We start from the raw sequence: 18,625 nt of genomic DNA, 5'->3' as shown, positions 1-18,625 counted from the left end.
TTCATAAGTCACTATCACAACATTGGGAAAACCACTGCAAACTACTTAATGCAACACTTACAAAAAAGAACATACCTCACTGGTTAGTGAGTATGTAAAAAGTATGCTTCTGTACACTGGTACTGAAAAAGTATTTATCACAGTCTATTATTAATGAAACAATTTTTATAACACTTTTCCTGTATGTAACTAATATTCTGCATGTACTGGTTTTAAATAGAGGTACTTTAAGACACCTGATAATAATCCAGTTCAGTGTGTGATTGAGTTGTACTGTAATAAATATATTAAGCCTTATATTTATCAGTGCAACTGTAAAATTATTTTTGTAGTTATCAGAAATCACACCTCTTCATTCTGTTCTGTATTCAGGACAATCTCTCATTGTTTAGCTAGATTTGAATAATTGCTTTATTGTGGCAATTGCTAAGCTATACGGTCAATGTGCAAAAAAATCCCTTGACTGTTATTAGGAAAGCTGCTAGAATTCCCTTTATCACCTAAAGGGGAGGTGAGAAAAATGGAGATAATAATCTCAGGACCTCTCTCCAAATAAACCTATGTATAGGAGGAGGTAGTGCCTAATGCCAAGTATAAGTAAAGCTAATAGGAGAGAAAGAACAGAGGCATTGTGGGGCACACTTGGGAGATTATTATTCAGGGCTGTATGTGGTGGAGTTTATTCCATGTGTAGTATGAGTTTCATTAAAACATAACATTTATTATTAGTAAGTTAAAATAGTTAAATTTGTTGTGGACCATGCCACCATTTAAAATAAAATCTTCACACAATATTTACAAAAATGAAACAAGAAGAAAAAGAAAAGTTTACTATATAATACAAAAAAGAGAAAATTACACTAAGTGCTCTCAAAAGCGGAGTAAAACTACTGGTAGCTCTAGCAGTTCATTAACTTATATTCTGATGCCCAAAAAAAGGTACGGATAAAGGAGGCAATAGTTAAAGGGACATAATACTCATATGCTAAATCACTTGAAACTGATGCAGTATAACTGTAAAAAGCTGACAGGAAAATATCACCTGAGCATCTCTATATAAAAAAGGAAGATATTTTACCTCACAATCTCCTCAGCTCAGCAGAGTAAGTTCTGTGTAAAAAGTTATACTTCACCTGCTCCCAGCTGCAGGTAAAAATAAAAAAAAAATGAAGAAATGAACAGCAGCCAATCAGCATCAGCAGTGCTGAGGTCATGAACTCTTACTGTGATCTCATGAGATTTGACTTAACTCTCATGAGATTTCATAGTAAGCTTCCTTTACCTGATTGGTGAAATAATATGAGAGTTCACGAGGCTCATCCTTTCAGCTGTCCCAGGACAGACACACTAAAATGCTGCTTAGAAATCCTTTACAATGGGAGGTGGCTACTGAGGAACTTTTGAGGTAAAATATCTTTCTTTTTTACATAGAGATGTTCAGGAGATATTTTCTAGTCAGCTTTTTACAGCTATACTGCATCACTTTCAAGTGTTTAAACATTTGGGTATTATGGCCCTTTAATCTCTGGGTGACTCAGACTCTAATCAAATTTATACTTAAGTCACCTGTATCACAGTTATATCTATAAATGTGAGTCACTGCACCGCAACAAAACATTCCTCATTAAATCAGATTTTAACTGCTCAAGAACTGAGCCAACAAATTTACCATTATATTACTTAATAAGTTACCAGCTAAGTAAAGAGTTTCTATTATTTTTAAAACAGATAATGAGAGCACTAGTGCGAACGCCTAACGCGCGATTCGCATAAGCTTTGTCAAAGGCTAACCAGATCTACCACCACCGCTTCCTTAAAAAGGCCCTTTGGCCAATCTAATACGGTTAACGTGATTGACAATCATTTCATCCAATCGCGTGTGACATCCAGCGATTGGTTACAGCAGAGGGTGTGTGCCGTTCCTCCAGTGCTGAGCCAAGAGAGAGTGACGTGGACGTGATACGCCCCCCTGTCACCGAGCTCAACCCTGATTCTTGGTCAATAACACTGGATAACGGCATAGTAGAAGGAGATAGTATAGGGAACAGAGCAAATGATATATTATTTCATCTAGTGATAATATTCACTAGTTACATGTCAATCAGGTGTTCCTCAGAGTATATATTTGGTAATAGTATTAGTAGTTGATATCCATATAGACATTCAGATGTCCTATTAGGTAACGGGCAAGTTTATATTTTCAGCCAGTATACATAAATTACATATCGAACACATCAATTTCTAGTTTTCTAATAAATACATTTATACCAGATTACGCTAAATTAATACTCGTATTCATATCCTTATAGTTCTTATCAATTGTTGGGGGAGATTGTTATAGTAATTCCCTTTATTGTAAGTTTGTATTTAGGGTAAGTGGCTACTTTTCATGTAGTAAAAAAAGTGTATTTATTTAACATTCAGAGATTGCAAGTATACATGTTAGATGTTTTATTTTGATGTGTAAATCGATTGTTGATGAATTCAGATAGCTAATCCTATTTTGAAATCCATCAGACATGTCAAGTTCCAATCCTATTAGTATCGTAGTCCACGATCTTAAAAATACCTTAATTTACATGGTTTACACTTGTTTTGCAGAAGACTTCATTTTCTCTATTAATATCAATAGTGTTTCTCCATCTATAGTAAATCATAACAGTGGTATATTCACTCATATTGTTCTTATTGTTTTAATTTACTGCTTTTAGGTCCAAAAGAAGTCATCCTCTTTATCTGACACTTGTACCTCCTACCAATATGTACAAAAAACAGAAGTCAGTTCTGTTTAGGTATATGGTCCAATATTGGACACATTAACTTGGCCCATTCCATTTAAGAGTTTTCTATAGTTAAGGTTCCATTCCATATGGTCCCATAATTATAACACATCTTTATTTTTATGAAGAAACTTTTATCCCTTATGCCATAACTAACATATCATCTTGCAGATAAATGGCATTGAGGGATGTCTATTGTCATGAAAGTGTGGTATCCTGATTATGAAACACTCTCCAGGAGTTTCGTTGGTGAGTTGATTTATATCCATATTCAATGTTAGTACGGTTATGGTATTCTCTTTGAGTTTTCATTAGCTATGGACCTAAATCTTATTCCAGAAACGCACTGTAAGTCAGTGTTTCATTTAGACCCATTGGGCTCATGGTTTGAAGTCTGAAAATCCATTTTGTCTCAGTTTTTAAGAGGGCATTCTCAATATTCCCTCCTCTTATTCCCAGTGAGACTTTCTGTAGGATCCAGCTTCGTAATTCCGGTGTGCATTCATGCTTTTCCAGAAAATGTCTAGCAACCGTCGTGATCTTCTTTTCATGTTCAAGATCACTTTTTGTATTTTTAATGTTACAAATGTGCTCACCCAAACGTCTTCTGAATTCACGTGTCGACATCCCTACGTATTTTTTGTGACAGTTGCATTAAATGCAGTAGATGATGTTTTTACTTCTACAGTTATAGAACTCATTCATGAATATGGTCCCCGATGGGAAGACACTCATCTGCTTCACATTTAGCATGTAAGGACAAAATTTACATGTCCCACATGCATATGTTCCCTTAAAGTCTTTCCTCTTCTTATGAGTTTGTTTCACGAAGTGGCTTTTGGTTATCTTATCCCTAATAGTGGGTGCTCATCTCCAACTCATTGCAATTTTATCTCCAATGCATTTGGATAAGTCCTCATCTGTCTTAAGAATATGTGTGTGTTTGTTAAGGATATCCCTTATTTCCTTATGTGCTACATTAAAGGTCCCTACAAACCGGACTTTATTATCCAGATTAGATTTCATTTTCGGTTTGAGCAGATTTGATCTGTCCGTATGGAGGGCCCTATGGTATGCTTTTTTAAGGATGCTGTTAGGGTATCCTCTGGCTTTTAGTCTTTTCCTCATGTCACTGGCTTGGTTTTTGAAATCGTTAATATCAGAACAATTTCGCCTTAACCTAAAAAATTCCCCAAAAGGGATAGCTTTTTTGGTTGAAGGATGATGTGCACTCTGGAAACTCAGTATCGAATTTGTGGCGGTCACTTTTCTGTACAGATCTGATTTGACCCGGCCAAACATGTCCCTTGATATTCTGAGATCGAGAAATGTCACACTTTCATATTCAATTTCATAAGTTAAACGGAGGTTCAGAGTATTTGTATTTAGAACTCCAATGAATTTTTTAAACAGACAGATGTCTCCTTTCCAGATGAGGAAGACATTGTCTATGTATATGAGCCACATAATAATATTTTCCGCATGTTTTTCCATATTTATCCCAAAGACAAATTTGCGCTCCCACCACTCCAAATATATATTGGCGTAGGTGGGGGCACATGCAGTGCCCATAGCTGTTCCGCGTATTTGCAGGAAAAATTTATTGTTGAAAACAAAGAAATTGTGGCTCAGTATGAACTTGAGTAGTTTAACTAGGAAGATGTTTTTTGGAATATGTTCAGATGCTTCCATTTGGAGAAAATAATCGACAGCATGGCAACCCCACTTGTGTTCAATTGATGTGTATAGTGACTCTACGTCGCAAGTTGCTAACAGCATGTCATCTTCCAATGTCATATCATCTATTTTGCTGAGTACATCCATTGTGTCCCTAGTGTAGGAAGGGAGTGTAAGGACTATGTCCTTTAAGCATAAATCCAGATATCTAGAGGCCTGTTCGCAAAGGCTACCAATCCCTGCCACGATTGGTCTGCCTGGAGGTGTTAATTTGTTTTTATGTATCTTTGGCAGCAGTGTTAATTTTGACGGCAAATTTCAATTTAGTCTTAGTTTAAGTCTTTTGACTAAAATGCCATTTTAGTTTTAGTCGTATTTTAGTCATCTGAATTGTTTTAGTTTTAGTCTAGTTTTAGTCAGCTTAATCTCCAGTAGATTTTAGTCGACTAACATCTAAGGGGTTTAGTTAAAGTGTAATGCATTATTTAAGCATTTCTCTATATTTTGCAAACTGATTATATATTCCAGGAGTAAACATAACACCTGTTATTATTTATGGTATTAAGGTTTAAACATGCAATACAGAAACAGATTTAGCTGTTGTGATATGTAACATCTTTATTAAACTTTAAAATATAAAAAAACAATACTGTAAACTGTATTAGCTGTATTGCACATATTACCCAATATAAAAACTTTAACAGTTCTCTGTTACTAATTAAAACAAGTATCAAGTAACTCAACACAACAAAAAGATTCTGCAGCTAGCACAGGCACAGCATAACTTAAACCCATACTCGTGGGTTATTCTTATTTTTATAGGAAGAATCAATTAATTGTTCACAGATTTGAAAAAATGTCGGCAACAATATTAACACTGCTCTAGAACTTCCAAACTCATTATATACTCCTGGAGTAAAGGTTTATTAACCTGATTTTATTTATGGTATTAAGGTTTGAACATGCAATACAGATTTAACTGTTGTGGTATAAAACATGTCTTTATTTAGCTTAAATTTTAATAAAATTAAGTTTAGTAAATTTTACAAAAGAGCAGTAATTGGATAGGGAATGAATATAACCCTTGCATAAAATGTTTTTGTCAGCAAATTTTGATTTAGTTTTAGTCATAGTCTTTTGACTAAAATGTCATTTTAGTTTTAGTCGTATTTTAGTCATCAGAATTTCTTTAGTTTTATAGTCGTTTTAGTCTAGTTTTAGTCGACGAAATTAACACTGTTTGGCAGTAGATAGAAAGTGGCGATTTTTGGATTCTCCACTGTCAAAAACTTAAATTATTTTTCATCTATCAGGCCATCTTTTTTAGCATCAGTAATTATGGTACAGTATATTTCCAAGTAATCGCTACTCGGATTGCTCCATAGGAATTTGTAGCATTTTGTATCTCCTAGCTGTCTCATAGCCTCAGTTATGTACATTGTTGTTGGCCAGATAACGACATCCCTCAATGCCATTTATCTGCAAGATGATATGTTAGTTATGGCATAAGGGATAAAAGTTTCCTCATAAAAATAAAGATGTGTTATAATTATGGGACCATATGGAATGGAACCTTAACTATAGGAAACTATTAAATGGAATGGGCCAAGTGAATGTGTCCAATATTGGACCATATACCTAAACAGAACTGACTTCTGGTTTTTGTACATATTGGTAGGAGGTACAAGTGTCAGATAAAGAGGATGACTTATTTTGGACCTAAAAGCGGTAAATTAAAACTATAAGAACAATATGAGTGAATATACCACTGTTATGATTTACTATAGATGGAGAAACACTATTGATATTAATAGAGAAAATGAAGTCTGCTGCAAAACAAGTGTAAACCATGCAAATGAAGGTATTTTTAAGATCGTGGACTACGATACTAATAGGATTGGGACTTGACACGTCTGATGGCTTTCAAAATAGAATTAGCTATCTGAATTCATCAACAATCGATTTACACATCAAAATAAAACATCTAACATGTATACTTGCAATCTCTGAATGTTAAATAAATACACTTTTTTTACTACATGAAAAGTAGCCACTTACCCTAAATACAAACTTACAATAAAGGGAATTACTATAACAATCTCCCCCAACAATTGATAAGAACTATAAGGTTATCAATACGAGTATTAATTTAGCGTAATCTGGTATAAATGTATTTATTAGAAAACTAGAAATTGATGTGTTCGATATGTAATTTATGTATACTGGCTGAAAATATAAACTTGCCCGTTACCTAATAGGACATCTGAATGTCTATATGGATATCAACTACTAATACTATTACCAAATATATACTCTGAGGAACACCTGATTGACATGTAACTAGTGAATATTATCGCTAGATGAAATAATATATAATTTGCTCTGTTCCCTATACGATCTCCTTCTACTATGCCGTTATCCAGTGTTATTGACCAAGAATCAGCATTGAGCTCGGTAACAGGGGGGCGTATCACGTCCACGTCACTCTCTCTTGGCTCAGCACTGGAGGAACGGCACACAACCTCTGCTGTAAACAATCGCTGGATGTCACACGCGATTGGATGAAATGATTGTCAATCACCTTAACCGTATTAGATTGGCCAAAGGGCCTTTTTAAGGAAGCTGTGGTGGTAGATCTGGTTAGCCTTTGACAAAGCTTATGCGAAACACGCATTAGGCGTTCGCACTAGTGCTCTCATTATCTGTTTTAAAAATAATAGAAACTCTTTACTTAGCTGGTAACTTATTAAGTAATATAATGGTAAATTTGTTGGCTCAGTTCTTGAGCAGTTAAAATCTGATTTAATGAGGAATGTTTTGTTGCGGTGCAGTGACTCACATTTATAGATATAACTGGGATACAGGCGACTTAAGTATAGAGTCTGAGTCACCCAGAGATTAACTATTGCCTCCTTTATCCGTACCTTTTTCTGGGCATCAGAATATAAGTTAATGAACTGCTAGAGCTACCAGTATTTTATTTTTCCTATATGAACTATTTCAATATGGTATAAGGAGTTTTACTCCGCTTTTGAGAGCACTTAGTGTAATTTTCTCTTTTTTGTATTATATAGTAAACTTTTCTTTTTCTTCTTGTTTCATTTTTGTAAATATTGTGTGAAGATTTTATTTTAAATGGTGGCATGGTCCACAACAAATTTAACTATTTTAACTTACTAATAATAAATGTTATGTTTTAATGAAACTCATACTACACATGGAATAAACTCCACCACATACAGCCCTGAATAATAATCTCCCAAGTGTGCCCCACAATGCCTCTGTTCTTTCTCTCGTATTAACTTTGTTATTAGGAAAGGTAGCTCAACCAAGAGTATATCTGATAATGTTAGATATTACCTTTAAATATAATTTAAAGAATATACTGCAGAAATTATGTTCTTTTAAGTTGCCCAGTACTTGTTTCACCAGATAACTACCAAAAGTGGTTCATGTCTAGTATATATTTCTGTTGGCGTACTGCTTAACTTGTAATAGGTTCCAAATTCTGGAGGTAATATACCTGGTTAGGACATATCACCCTTATATTCAGGTTACGGTTTTATGTTTATTTATTGCAGTATTGTATTTGAACACCAATGATTACGCTCTGGTATAGAGGGACAGCCCATAGAAGATGTGTAATCTTATAGCCAGCAAGAAAATTGTAGCAAGAAACAGAGATAGTTTGTTATTTATTCTAATAGTATAGAATTGATTGCGTTCATACGTATATCTTATAGGGGAATTTTCTCTTTTTTCATGTGGTAATCAGATAGTAAATATACACTAGAAAACTCTTGCTAAAGAAACTCTATGCTAAAAAAGAACTTGGAGATGACTGGACAATTTTGGATCAATCAGCATTACAAGACTTGCAAGAATTATTACAGGAAAATTCTGAAAGTATACATCCAGAAACAGACTGGAGACAACAAATTAAAAATAAATCTAAATTTATTCCCCCAAGTAATTTATCACCACAATTTCAAGTATTTAATGAGATAGTATGTCAAAAAATAGAAGACTTACTAGAGAATAGAACCACCTACAATTAAACGAGACAAGAACAAAAAGCATTGAATGAAATTCAAACTTGGCATGATAATATCATAAAGCCATCGGACAAAGGCGGAAACATTGTCCTATGGGACAAAAAGATGTATTTGGAAGAAGCAACAAAACAATTAGATAATGATCAATGCTATAGGAAGCTATTTGGTAATCCAACCCTAATGTACAGAGACAAGTACAATAAGATCATTGACAAAGCCTATAAGGACCAGATCATTAATACCACAGAAAAACAGTTCCTATTACAATCACACCCAACTATGGCTACATTTTATCTCATCCCTAAAATACACAAAGATATGAACAGACCACTAGGTCGTCCCATAGTGTCGGGAAACAGTAGCCTTACTGAAAAGCCAAGTCAATACATAGACCAGAGACTGAGGGAATATTTATATACTCTACCCTCCTATGTGAAGGACACAATGGAAGTAGTTCAGAAATTAAATCACATGACACTATCTCCTAATTCATTTCTTGGAACAGCGGACGTTGAGTCACTGTATACTAATATAAAACATCACTTGGGAGAAAAAGCGATTGCACACTTTCTAATGACAAACGAAACTGATAATCATGATCATAATCAATTCACTAATGAATTATTACACTTTGTATTACATCACAATTATTTTACATTCAAAGATCATTTTTATTTGCAGATTCAGGGTACCGCAATGGGTACAGCATGCGCACCTACATACGCAAACTTATTTTTAGGGTGGTGGGAGAACCTAACTGTATTCACGGATAATAATGACAAATACATGAAGTATATTCCATTCTGGATCTGCTATATAGACAATATTTTGTTTATATGGGAGGGTCCAGAACATATACTGACAGAATTCATGACAATCTTGAACAACAACAAGCTGAACATAAAACTCACATATGAGTACAGCCATCATATGGTGAATTTCTTAGACCTACAAATACAAGTGGACCAACAAGGAATAGTGAGTACAACTATATATAGGAAGAAAACAGCCACAAATACCCTACTACATCACACTAGCGCTCATGCCCCATGTACCCTAAATGCTATCCCAAAGGGAGAATTCATTAGATTAAGAAGAAATTGTTCCAATCTCAATGTATACAAACAAGAAGCGATAAAATTGTCCAATAGACTCCAAGACAGAGGCTATAGCAAACGTTCAATCAAAAAAGCAAAAATACAAGCTATTAAAAAGGATCGTCAAAATTTATTACAACCACGTTCAAAAAGTATGGATAATAAACCAAGACTAATTACATCATATAATCCACAAATTAAACAAATTACTAAAATACTGAATGATAACTGGGACATCTTACTAAATGATCCCCTACTAGCAAGCCAGATTGGGGATAGGGTATCCATTGGTTATAAAAGGCCAAGAAATTTAAAAGACACTTTGGTCAAAAGCCATTATATCCATATGCCCAAAAGAGCGAGTCAGTCCAAAGGCATGTTCCCATGTGGAACATGTAGCACATGTCCCAGAGTATGGAAAATCAAAGATATCTGTGACAGATATGAAAGAAAACATTCACTATCAGCTCACTTCTCCTGTACCACAGTAGGGGTTGTCTATGCACTCCAATGTCCATGTAAATTGTTCTATGTCGGAATGACGACACCTCAAGTAAGAACAAGAATCATGGAACATAGCAGAAACATCAAAAATGCCAAAAAGGACTTGGAGAAAAACAGAGTCATAACTAGTGTGGCTAAACATTTTTACCACAAACATACTAGCAATGAATCTCTGCTTCAATTTACAGTCTTACAAAAAGCAACCCTAGGCATAAGAGGAGGAGATATTGAGCAAACATTGTTAAGAATAGAGTGCAGATGGATACACTTACTAAACAGTGTAAAACCATATGGATTAAATGATTACAATAACTATCATGTATATTTGTAAAGTAATATCTTATATATACTATAACCAATTAAATTATAATTCATATATATAAGCCAACAAGGCTAAAAATCTTAAAGGATGCAATATATAGTCACTTTAGCACATTCATGCACGATGCACAGTATTTTCTTTTTTAATTGTTAATTCTTTCTGATGTTTTTGGATGTTCTCTTATTAGCATTTTATAATTATTTTTATGTTTATATTGTATATTTCATTTTTTTATCTTCACTATTTTTATATTAATAATAATTGTCTTTTGACATATTTAACACATCAATACTTCTTGATCATACATAAGTCACCCAATAGCACTATCACACAGTAATGGTCTAAACTGTATAGCAAATGCTATAATCTGATTTTAAGAGTAATTTTATTTCTTATCACATATTCATTCTACTATAAGTTACACCCATATGAAGTCTAATAATTGTCAATGTAAGGAATATCACCGGAATAACACAATACACAAACACTTTGCACCATATTTTATATTTACTTTTATTTTTTATTTTCATCAACACTTTCACTTTTCAATTCTAATCCTTTATATAATATAGGGTTTATTAATTATTCTTTTTTTTATCCTTAAATCACCTATAATATTAAATTAACTAGTATTGCACTGTATATAAATTATATGAATACTTTTATTTCATAATCCATCCATTGCTAATAATATTGCAGAATACAATAATTGGAGGATAAATGTAATTTAATTTAAGACATTGAGAAATGTTTATAATAATGTTCTTTTCCATAATAATAATAATAATAACAGCATTTCTATGAAATATTAACATCATAATATCAATGTAAGTTTCAGTCAATATGTAACAAATTGTTACTTATCAATACATCACATTCAGCAAGCTTCAATAGCTACAATGTCCTAATGGCAGAGTCATGCCGAGTGAAATGTCACACACTACGAAAGTTGATTGACACACAGCTTTCCAATCAAACGAGTACCCCAGGGCCAATCACATTTGTGAGGTGTGCACTTTTAAGCCAATAAAAAACGGATTTATGCAGGCCCGCGTAACCCCTCTGAGGAAGCGTTAGTGAAACGCCGCATCAGGGGTCCTCTTGTTTTAATCAGCCTCTCTTGTTGTCAAAATAATTAGTCATGTACGGTTGTAGTCTAAAATGGTATCCAGTACTCTAATTATACTAGCTTAAATTTATAATAACTAAGCATTTGTGCTATAGCGGTTATTCACTATCAAGGGTAATATAACAGTATAAGTCTGTATGTGTAAGGGTAGCGGCATTCAAGTATACGCAATTATATTAAGCCTAACAATGCTCCGGCATCTGTGTTTCTCTTTTCGGCTGCCTGTCTGTGTAGCAGTCAAATTAATTTAAGGGGATACAATAATAACAATGAATGATATTTACTATCTGATTACCACATGAAAAAAGAGAAAATTCCCCTATAAGATATATGTATGAACGCAATCAATTCTATACTATTAGAATACATAACAAACTATCTCTGTTTCTCGCTACAATTGTCTTGCTGGCTATAAGATTACACATCTTCTATGGGCTGTCCCTATATACCAGAGCGTAATCATTGGTGTTCAAATACAATACTACAATAAATAAACATAAAACCGTAACCTGAATATAAGGGTGATATGTCCTAACCAGATATTTAAAGGTATATTACCTCCAGAATTTGGAACCTATTACAAGTTAAGCAGTACACCAACAGAAATATATACTAGACATGAAGCACTTTTGGTAGTTATCTGGTGAAACAAGTACTGGGCAACTTAAAAGAACATAATTTCTGCAGTATATTCTTTAAATTATATTTAAAGGTAATATCTAACGTTATCAGATATACTCTTGGTTGAGCTACCTTTCCTAATAACAGTCAAGGGATTTTTTTGCACATTGAACATATAGTTTAGCAATTGCCACAATAAAGCAATTATTCAAATCTAGCTAAACAATGAGAGATTGTCCTGAATACAGAACAGAATGCAGAGGTGTGATTTCTGATAACTACAAAAATAATTTTACAGTTGCACTGATAATATAGGCCAACATATAAGGCTTAATATATTTATTACAGTACAACTCAATCACACGCTGAACTGGATTATTATCAGGTGTCTTAAAGTACCTCTATTTAAAACCAGTACATGCAGAATATTAGTTACATACATGAGAAGTGTTTTTAATTTATGTGGGCAGCATATCCAAGCCATTAGTTGCTGTCTTTTTAGTCATTCTAAATAAAAATTATTTTTTATAAAAATTGTTTCATTAATAATAGACTGTGATAGATAAATACTTTTTCAGTACCAGTGTACAGAAGCATACTTTTTTTACATACTCACTAACCAGTGAGGTATGTTCTTTTTTGTAAATATTGTACCCTTATGCTTACGCACTGCTCTTTAAGTGTTCAACGATAGTACTTATAGATCCATAAATACGTATAGTGACAAAACACTTAAGGGGAGACTAAAAATTCATAGTAAATATTCTGCATCTTTTGCCAAACCTACTTAATGCAACACCTCTATGTATTTAATATTTCCATTACTGTAATTTTAATTACACTATGCCAAAGGTGTTTTTGTTAATTTTCAATATCCATTGTATGATTTTTCAAAAAGATCAAGATAAAATATGTAGGTAAGTTATAGACATTTTTAAATAACAGAATTTGCTGATAAAAAAATGATTTGCTCTAACATTCAGCTTCTCATAGTTTGTGCCGGTGCCTGTTGTTCTGACACCTGCTGTCTGCTTTCCTGATTTTCACCTGATCTGTTGTCCAATTTTAGCCTTTTGAATTGCCCTCTTGTTTAGTTGCCTGGAAGGACTACTTCTTGTAATTTTAACCCCTTTTGCTTGAACTTGGGCTCTGCCTCTGCCTACTGATTTGGTGCTTATTCTGCTCGACTGGTTTTGACCCTGGCTATCCCTGATCATTCTTTGTTTGCTGTTTTGGATCTTTGCTTGATATTTTGTCCAGTATCCTTAGTCACTTGTACTGCAGCCTGTGTTTCCTGCGTTCCAGTAACACCTGTTCTCAGCCTTGGCAGTAACTTGCTTGACACAGCATCCTGCCTTGGACACCTACAGTGGCAGTGACAAGTCCAGTGTTCCAGCAGCTCCTATATTCAACCTTGTTAGTATCCTGCCCAGTGGTCCATTGGTGCTTGTATCCTGCTTTGGGCTGCTGCACTGATCGTTCCTTGAGTGCTGTTAACATGTCTAAAGGCAAAGCTGCATCTTTGGTTTCATTCTATGAACAGAACACTAAGGGCCCGATGATAAAACGATCACCAGATCCACAAAAAAATGATATTTTTTTTTTAAATCCAAAAGCATGGGGAAATGTTAGAAAAAAGTGGGATGAGCCGCGCTGTCCAAACAAGAGGTAATGTGCCTTCCATATCAAACTATCGGTATCACTGCCTGTTCAACAATCCTCCCAGATTGCTAGTGAATGCAGATCTCAGCGGTGTGGAGGGGCATGTTTATGCATCATATACTGTGGGAAGACTAAATAAAAGTTCAAATAATATATATGCAAACTGAGTTTCACTGTACATTCGGTAGAATTCTTACAATTGCAAATCTCACCACTGAAAGGGTGACAAGACAGGTATGTGTGAAAAGGTTTTCCTAAGATGGTGGATATTGTTTACAACATTAGAAACTCCCGGTGATGTTTCTCCATTATAATACAGTTTAATACCGTGAAACTCCCTTGGAATGTCTATATAGAGGCCCATTTATCAAGCTCCGAATGAAACTTGAGGGCCCGTGTTTCTGGCGAGTCTTCAGACTCGCCAGAAACACAAGTTATGGAGCAGCGGTCTAAAGACCGCTGCTCCATAACCCTGTCCACCTGCTCTGATGAGGCGGACATGAATCACCACAATTCAACCTGATCGAGTACGATCGGGTTGATTGACACCTCCCTGCTGGCAGACCATTGGCTGCAAGTCTGCAGGGAACAGCGTTGCACCAGCAGCTCTTGTAAGCTGCTGGTGCAATGCTGAATACGGAGAGCGTATTGCTCTCCGCATTCAGCAATGTCTGTCAGACCTGATCCGCACTATCGGATCAGGTTCGACAGACATTTGATAATTCGGCCTCATAGTCTCTATGTATTAAGTGTGTTAGATATATACAGTATTATGTATTTAAAGTAAGTCCATTATTTAATTAAAGGTGTTATTAACTTTTGCTGTGTTATTTTCTTTTTAGGAAGAAGATTTTGTGTACAGGGTATTAATATTCCATAAAAGACAATAGCCGCGGCTTTCTCATTTCACAATAGTGTGGGTTTTTTTTTAACATTCCACTATGTAAAACATGTTTTTAAAAATAGATGGCTTTTTTAATATTGTATCTTTGTAGTGGCTACAAGTTTACACTCCACTGTACGTGTTTAGTTCTAATATTGTGACCACACTGTACCAAACGTGTTCTATAGTTACACATTTGTTACAATGCAGACACAGTATTGGAAGTAAACCCTTTCAGTACTGTGTAAACTTATGTTGATACATTTCTATTACAATCACACTATAACAAACATGTTATTAAAGGAATAGTCTAGTCAAAATTAAACTTTTATTATTCATATAGAGCATGCAATGGTAAGCAACTTTTTAATTTACTGCTATTATCAATTTGTCTTCATTCTCTTGGTATCTTTATTTTAAAAAGCAGGAATGTAAGCATAGAACCGGCCCATTTTTGGTTCAGAACCTGGGTAACACTTTCTGATTGGTGTCTAAATGTAGCCACCAATCAGCAAGCGCTACCCAGGTCTGAACCAAAAATGAGCGGTCTCCTATGCTTGCATTCAAATAAAGATACCAAAAGAACAAAGACAAATTGATAATAGCTGTAAATTAGAAAGCTGCTAAAAATGTCATGCTCTATCTGAATCATGAAAGTTTAATTTTGACTAACTATCCCTTTAATTCATAAGCAAGTGGGGAAAAAAGTAAAATATAATATAAATATAAAAGTAAATATATTTATACTATGTATATATTTTCTTTACTGTGTCAGTGATGGCTTTTTTTGGAAAATTTAAAACAACATACCAGTTATTCAGAAAAGCATATGTTATGAGCCTTAAAATAATATTGTTTTAACAAAGTAAACCATAGAATATTTCTTCAGAATTTGATGTCTCATTGTTTTGCTAAAAACTTACACTAAACACTCTTGCATTACATAATTCATTTTGTAGCCTGCACATTAATGTACTTTGGATGAAACATTGTGTCAACTGTGACAGGATATAAAGTAATAAGCTAAATAATTACAGTAATTATTCACAATAGACTATTTTTTTTTTTTTTTTAAAAGCAGCTGAGTGAATACAATGATAGATTTGCATTGTAATATCTCAGCATGACTCTGCAAGAAAGATGATGAAAAGCTTACACAATTTAATACAAATATAGCAATATATTATTGTCACTTTGTTTCCAGGACTTCCAATTACCCCTCAACAAAGGACCAGGAAACTTATGGGAGGGCAAGCTAATTGTATAGGGAAACCAAAAAGTGCCTCAACCCAAGTGAAGATCGTAAGGGTATCATCAGTTAAAGGAATAGTCTAGTCAAAATTAAATTCAGATAGAGCATTCAATTTTAAGCAACTTTCTATTTTAGTCCTATTATCAATTTTCTTCATTCTCTTGGTATCTATTTGAATGTAACCTTAGTAGCCAACCCATTTTTGGTTGAGCACCTGGGTAGCACTTGCTGATTGGTTGCTACATTTAGACACCAATCACAAAGTGCTACCCTGGTGCTGAACCAAAAATGGGCCGGCTCCTATGCTTAAATTCTTGCTTTTTCAAATAAAGATATCTAGAGAACGAAGCAAAATTGATAATAGGAGTATATTAGAAAGTTGCTTAAAATTACATGCTCTATCTGAATCATGAAAATTTAGTTTTGACTAGACTATTCCCTTAAGGGGTTCATTTAGCAAAGTTTCTCTTGTTTTGTTGTGAGCTGTTCTAGTTAATAAAAAACAAAGGCCTACAAGTTATTGCATGTCCGCAAATGAGCTTGCAGTAGCAATAGGCTCTCAAAAACTTAACCAGAGATCAGACCTCTGGTTAATTTTTTAAATTTCCCCCATTTGCCCCCAAAATACAGTGTGTAGCTCTTTTTTTTTTAAATAAAAAATAGAATTTTTTAAAAAACAAACAAACCAACTGCACTATGCAGTTTTTGGGGGCAAAAGTTGGCGGCTGTGGGGTGTGGGTTGAAAGAAAATGGCACTGAAAAGTGTTTTTACATTGTGGTTTATGGGAACTGTGTGTTCCCTGTAAATATATAAATGTATATAATCATATACATTTAAATGTGATGCCCATCACTTCGCAACTTACCCCTTTTGCTGTACTAGTTCTCATGCCTATGGAAGTGCGCTCTCATGAGTGCAATGCTTCCATGCAATGTGAACGCGAGTTCTCGTTCGCATTGCATCTCACATGTAATGTCAGCGCACATTAGCATGCACGGGTATTACTCAGTTGAGAGCAAATATCACTTTAGCATAAGCAATATTTAGCGCTCAACTTGTAATATCATCCTTAATTAGTTACACAAGGCATATAGGGTGGGCTTTTTGGCAGATAAATTGTTAATTAAAGATGGCACTGCAATAAATGGGGGATATATGCTGGGCATACCTCTTTCCATTTCCTGCTAGAGCAAAGGGCATATAAACAGTTGTTGCCTTGCAAGATTATATGTGTTATACTTTTATAAACTTAGAGGTGCTGCATCACTGATAGAAGGTTTCTACAACCACAGCACCCCCCCCACTATGCCCAGCATATATCCTCCATTTTTTGCAGTGCCCTCTTTTATTAACAACTTATCAGCCAAAAAGCCCACCCTATATGCCTCCTCTAACTAACTAAGCGATAGAGTACAAGTTGAGCGCTGAATATCGCTTACGCACAAAGCAGTATTTGCAATCAATTGAGTAATACCAGCGCACGCTAATTTGTGCTGACATTACAAGTTCCCATTGCATGGAAGCATTGCTCATTGCGCTCCAACAGGAGTCTTGTTTTCATGTACTGTATATATATATATATATATATATATATATATATCTGTGTGTGTTGAGGTATTTATTACTATATATATCTGTGTATGTTGAGGTATTTATTACTATATATATCTGTGTATGTTGAGGTATTTATTACTGTACTTGCATATATAGATGGTCTATTGCAGTTATGCTTTGGTTGCAGTATGTTATACCAATATGTTTGCAGTTCTCATGTTGCCCTCCACATATGCCGCATTGAATGTGCTATATTGTTGATATAGGTTGCTATGGTAACCGCCGGGACATGTGTGGTACGGCACTAGGAACTGCACAACATTATTACAGGTTATATTTCTATATTTTTTTCCATTTTTTCTATTGCCCATTTTTTCTATTGCCCGATATTAGAATAGGATGTTTATTGCCTATGCTTGTTTATTTGTGCATTAGTTGTCTAAATGTATTCATTTTATTTCAGTCCCTGTTACGTTGCCACGGCGGATGACGTCACTCGCAGGGGAGGCGCATCTAACGTGGAGAGCGTAGTTCATTGTTTGTTTGGTGGTGGATATAACACAGCGTGGTGGTAAGTTTACATAGCCTTGTAAGTCTGAGGACGGGTTCTTTGTAGCCCGAAAACGTTCACTTAAATAAAGGTGACATATGGATATAAGACCTTTGGAGTGCTGCTTGTTTTGATGTATATATATATATATATATATATATATATATATATATATATATATATATATATATATATATATATATATATAAAATAAAAATCATCAGATATAAATAGAAATATTTAAGAATGAATAGAACATATACTTCTTTGTGAAGAGCATTGAAATGTCAAATATTCATAAATCATGTCGGGTTGAGCGCACATGAATAAATTCAATTGGGTTAACACACGAGTGTAGGTGTTTTTTTCAGTTTTTATGCTCTATTAAAGTCTATGGGAGAATATGTTAGAACAGTCATGATATTCTAAATCTAACTCTTGACGTGCATTTTATTTTAGCTCACGTGCAAACCTTTTTACTTTCAAGTCATAGGGCACCATGTATGAAGCAGCGAAAGCTTTTTCGGAGCCCTTGCGG

The sequence above is a fragment of the Bombina bombina genome, chromosome 5, assembly GCF_027579735.1.
Source record: "Bombina bombina isolate aBomBom1 chromosome 5, aBomBom1.pri, whole genome shotgun sequence".
NCBI classification, from domain to species: domain Eukaryota; kingdom Metazoa; phylum Chordata; class Amphibia; order Anura; family Bombinatoridae; genus Bombina; species Bombina bombina.
Note: the sequence above shows the minus strand (reverse complement) of the source record.